We start from the raw sequence: 6,000 nt of genomic DNA on the forward strand, positions 1-6,000 counted from the left end.
TGTTCTTTTTCAAACAAAGATTGCAACTCTGCTTATTCACAGCATTCAGGTAAAGCCTGGTCTTAACTTATTGGTTAGATATAAATATTCTTTGTTTAGATCATCAGTACCCATAAAACAAATGATTCTGTGAAAGCAGAGGTAATGTTTCATACAGTTTATTTTAAAATGATTTCATAGGCGAAACATCCTGTCTCAATAGCAACACAAAGACCAAATATATTGGGGTAATTTCTCATCCAACCATATCAAATTCTGGCTAGCACTGAATGGTGAATCTTATGAAAATGCAGAACAATTTTATTTTAGAACTTTAAAAATGTGGCAGACATGCATAAACCATGATTCTTAGGAAGTATTTAAAAAATTAAAAAGTAAAAGTCCTCTTTTTGACAATGTCTGACCTTTAAGCTTATCTGTTCCTAAAATACATCTTGTCTATCAACCAAAGCTTTAATCACTTTCTCATTTCAGATATTGAAAGAAAGATTCCATTTAAATCAAGTAAAGGTCATCTTTCTTTGAAATATAGATTACTCACCTGTACTTTTTAAATAAGCAGGGATTGGAGAGCAAACTGAAAAGAGGCAGCTCTCTCCCGACACTTTTAAAGTACTGAGTCAGCAGTGGAAAGGATTAAAGATAATTATGCGTAACTCCCAAGGACTGTAAGGTCCAACCCCAAACTGAAATGCAATTCAGTTTCAAGACTCATGATCCATATTCTGAAGAAGGAATTAAATGCTACTTTCTTACTCTGCATTCTGTTTGAATTACTTTTTGAATCACGGTTAGTTTAAAGTGGCACCAGAAATATCAAGAAATAAGAACCTTTGGGTAATTCTTCTAAGACTAGTTTAGATGAGGTGAACGGTTCCTCTTCCTATTTGATTGCAGGCTAACATCCTGAAGCAAATGATCAACTTCTCTTAACTCTTAAATTCATATTTGGTTTACTAAAGCATTTCCTTGCCTGCTACAGAAACATCAGCTTCAATATATATGTTTCTTTTATAACTAGAAGTATTTTTTTAAAGCAGGTATCATTTTACCAGCAAAAGTTCAGCATTTACACAGAAACTCTCCATGAGAATTCAATGGGAGTTTGCCTAAGAACTGAGAAGAAAAACTCGTCATGAATGCACAAAAGGAGTTAGGCATTGTGATAACCCTTTTTCTGAAACAGTGGAGCCTCTCAGGCAGTACATCAGGCACGACCTTTCTAAGGAACAACCACAACAGGTGGTGCAGAACTATATTTTGGAATGATAGTGCAATTCTTGGCAGATAGACAACTCAGATCTTCATCTCTTAGTCTCTCTGATCAGTTCTCGCAAGGCCCTCGGAACAACTATATGAACTAAAACATTCTTCTTTGTTACAATTGGAGATGTTGTGGTCACAAGTGGTTTAACTTACATCTTTACTATTGGGGCTTCTTGAGCTCCCTGTCCTGGCCCCATGGAGCACAAGAAAAAACATGTCATCTTGTTAGTGACTGCCCCCTTTATCATATTGATGTTGGATGGTTCAGCTTGATGTCTCTAGATGCTGCTGCCATGATAGTATGGCTATCTCAGTTACCCAACAACTAATTTATTGTTTGTGCCATCAGAAGTCAGATGTCAGAAGAAATTAGGGGCCTAGGCTCCTGATACAATGAATGGAGAAAAAGTGGCACCTTACACTACCATTTACCAAGGCAAACATGCTAGGTGGGAAAATGCCCAAGCTAGCCAATAGGAGATGCCAACAAGAGGAATGTGTCATGAGTGTGCTAAGACCCATCCCTCCCACAGAGATAGGTCCTGAAGTCCAGGATGCAGCAAGGTACCTATCTCTGCTTTGTGATTCATAGCTAGGAACCCTCTTTGGATCTAGGTGCTCTCACAATTCTCAGAGTACTCAGGACTGTGAGTCACCTTGTTACTCCCTGCCTTTCCGGAGAGGGAGTCTTGCCTGTGGCAGCTGGATGCGAGCTCCCTAGCCCCATCAGCCTGTCAGCCCCTCAAGCACTCTCCTCTGGGATGTGCCAACCCTACCTTCATTTTGCAGGTTAACAATAGGGGCATCCCAATCCCTGAGTCTATTTGAATCATCCTTCTGCGATATTAGCCTCTGACACTGGCTAATCCCAGAAATCCCAGATCCTCTGCACTAAAAAGGGCAATGTGCCCCAGTTTACCAATTTTACCTTAAACCACTTCTCCTATAAACCACACAGCATTTATAATAAACAGTTAAAATAAAATAAAAGTAAGTTTATTTTAGGAAGATTGAATTAGAGATGAAAGAAAGTGATGGAAACAACTGGTTAGAGTACAAAGCAAAATAATAAAACGTGAACCTGGGTCTATGCTTATCAGTAGTTACGTTTCCTATATAATAAAGCAGTTTTTCCCACCAAAGTTCAGTCAGTTGCAAAGCTGGCTAGTTTCACAAAAACGAGGATTCAAACATTTATGAAAGAAGCCCTACCCATCCACACCTTAGGGGTTTTCCTCAGCGAATGGATAAAGAAGGCCTTTCCCTATACTCTGTTATACAGAAACACTCTTTTGTCTTTATTCATAGCCAGGGCAATCTCCTGCCTGCTATAATATTCCTTTTCACCTCCAAGTGGTTTAGATCATTTGCAATTGTCTTTGATGGTTTTTCATTGACTGTTCTAGGATGTGACATGGTTAGACAATAGAATCTTGCATTACCTTGACTAGGAAGAGGTGAGATCTCCCTCTTGCTTGAATGGATCACATTTCCTCAAGTGACTAATCTTTACTCCAAGTCCATGAAGCATACTTCCAATATAAATACATCATTCCTTAAGTATTTCCATAAATATATTTTGCAATGATTTGGAATCTTGATAAGTTACAAGCTATCTGTAGCTACCTTACATGTTACCTTTTATAGATAAATATCCTGTATAATGTGTTTGGTGTAGTGAATTTGTCAGGTATGAGGTGAAAGTTGTTTGCAAAATGACAGGGGATCCTTCATCAAGGGGTCTCTGTGTCATACAGGTTAATAAGTGGTGCACCCCAGTCCCCAAGTCCCCTCAAAGCATTCCCTTCTGATATCTAGCCCCTGACATTGGCTACTCACAGAAATCCCAGCTCCTCTGCTCCTAAAGAAGCAATGTACCTCAGTTTACCAGCTTTACCTTAAATCACTGCTTATGTATAATGCACAACACTTATGACCACTTATAATAAATAAAAGAAGGTTTATTTAAGAAAGAATAAAGGTTCCACTAGAAACAAGAGAGAATTGTTGAAACAAATGGTTACAATACAAAACAAATAATAAAACACGAACTAGGGCTACACTTTATTAATAGCTACCTTTCCTATCTTATAAAGTGGTTTTGCCTCCCAAAGTTGCAGAGCTGGCTGACTTCCCAGGAAACAGGATCCAATCTTTCAATACACACCTTGCTTAGCAAGTTGTCTCCTCAATGAATGGATGCAGAGTGTCTTTCTCCACCTGGTGATAAAATGAATCAGTTTTTTGTCTCTTATAATGTTCCCTTTTAACCTCCAAGTTGTTTCAATGTTTATCTTTGATGGTTTTACGTTGACTTTTCTGGGTTGTTGCAACAGTGGACAATTGAGGAATACATTATTTAATTGGCTAGTCAGGGAGGGATGACAATTCCTTCCAAGTTGAATGGGACATCACTGAGACATATGACTCCCAGATGACTCACTTTCACTCCTAGAACATAAGGGCATAGTTTTATGTATAGTTGCATTATTCCTTAAATATTACCTGTACACACATCTCACAATGATTATGTCATTATGAGTATTGATAAATTATGTGCTTTCAACAGAGATCTCACATGCTATCCTTTACAGAAAAATACCATGAAATAATAAATTTTATGAAAGTGAAATAAATTTTAGTGAAAGTGGTAGTGAGTTTGTAGTGAGTTTGTCAGGTCTGAGAGAGGAGTTGCTTGCAATGGGCCTTAGTGTCATGGGCACCTATGCCATTTTGTGAAGCTGGAGTTTTGTGCATTGTAAAGGAGATGTAATGCAATATCAGAATACCAAAGATGGATCATGCCAGACAAACCTGATCCTTCTTTGAGAAAATAATTAGTTTTTTTTAAATAAGGAAAGTACAATGAATCTAGTACACTTGTATGATGATGGCAAGCCAGATGTCAGGTCTTTCCCAGGCTGCAGGCATACTATAAGAACTAATAAACTCATAGCATGAAACCAGACCAGTTCACTGGTATGTTAGTTTTGCTCAAAATAGGTATTAGTCTTATAAAATGTATTTAGTATTTAGACTCTGTGAAATGCTTCTAAATTGCTGCATGCATTAATCTCACTTGCAATGTCTGTAACCAGTGCTATAAGAAAATATGTACGTTTTGCTTTATAACTTTTAAAATATTTGCTCTGAACTTGTGAACCCAAGCATGGGAATCATCCTCCCACACCATCCCACCCCATGCTCATCTAGAAGGACTATCAAACTCAGATAGGCCATCAAAGAATACAAAGGATTGGTTAATGGCCTTATTGCACCTAGGAAATGCTACATACAAGGAAGCTTGTCTTGTGGACTTGGTTAACTAGCTTAACGAAGGAAATAAAACAAAAAGTCACAGAAAAAAATGTTCATCTTTTTAGCTGTTTGAACTCTGATGGGGCCAGAGACTCTAAACAGAAGCCAGAGATCTGCAGGGGCTGCCTCGTGGGTCTGCCCTGAAAGATATTTTGAACTGACAGAAAGAAGAACAGGAGGACTTGTGGCACCTTAGAGACTAACAAATTTATTAGAGCATAAGCTTTCGTGGACTATAGCCCACTTCTTCGGATGCATATAGAATGGAACATATATTGAGGAGATATATATACACACATACAGAGAGCATAAACAGGTGGGAGTTGTCTTACCACCTCTGAGAGGCCAATTAATTAAGAGAAAAAAACTTTTGAAGTGATAATCAAGCTAGCCCAGCACAGACAGACAGTTAGATAACAAGTGTGAGAATACTTACAAGGGGAGATAGATTTCAATGTTTGTAATGGCCCAACCATTCCCAGTCCTTATTTAAACCGGAGTTGATTGTGTCTAGTTAGCTTATGCTCTAATAAATTTGTTAGTCTCTAAGGTGCCACAAGTCCTCCTGTTCTTCTTTTTGCGGATACAGACTAACACGGCTGCTACTCTGAAACCTTTGAACTGACAGGTCACTACAACTCCGTCATTCGGGATTTAGATGGTAACTCATTTGTGTGTATATGTTTGCTTGCTTTAACCTTTAAATAACTCTCTTATTCTTTTTTTCCTAGTTCATAAACCTTTAGATAGTTTATTACAGGACTGGCTACAGTCATTGTCTTTGGTGTAAGATCTAGGATACCAGTTGATCTGGGGTGAGGGACCAGTCTCTTAGGATGTGGTGTGATTTTTGATGTAAGTGATTGTTTATCACTAAATCCAGTTTGGCTGGGTGGCAAGATAGACTGGAGGGTGTAAGGGGACTGTCTGTGACTCCATGGTAAGACTGTTATATGATGCAGGAGTTCACATTTGTTACTGGCTTGGTGAAATCAAATGATAGAACACCCCATCAGTTTGAGGTGTCTGCCCTGTTTTGACAGTCTGCTATGAGGTAGGCATTCACGGTCTTGAGCCACTCTAGAAAGTGGGACAACTTGGACTTCAGTAAAGCTTTTGACATAACACATTGGGATCGGTGAAAGCATTGTACGGTGGATAAGGAACTTGCTGAAGGGAGAAGGCAATGGGTTGTCCTGAAAGGTGAATTGCCATGTGATGTTGGTGGCTTGTGATATACAGGAAGTCTGACTAGATGATCTGGTGGTCCCTTCTGGTCTTAAACTATATAACGTATTGCAGTGGAATCAAAACTGGGACTTAGGTGCCTAAAATAGGAACTTAGGTACCTAACTCCTTTCAGTCATTGGGCTAGAAAGAGAGAGAGAGAGAGAATGACTCTGTAGTCCAATGGTT

This window comes from Chrysemys picta, chromosome 5, assembly GCF_011386835.1.
Source record: "Chrysemys picta bellii isolate R12L10 chromosome 5, ASM1138683v2, whole genome shotgun sequence".
NCBI lineage: Eukaryota > Metazoa > Chordata > Testudines > Emydidae > Chrysemys > Chrysemys picta.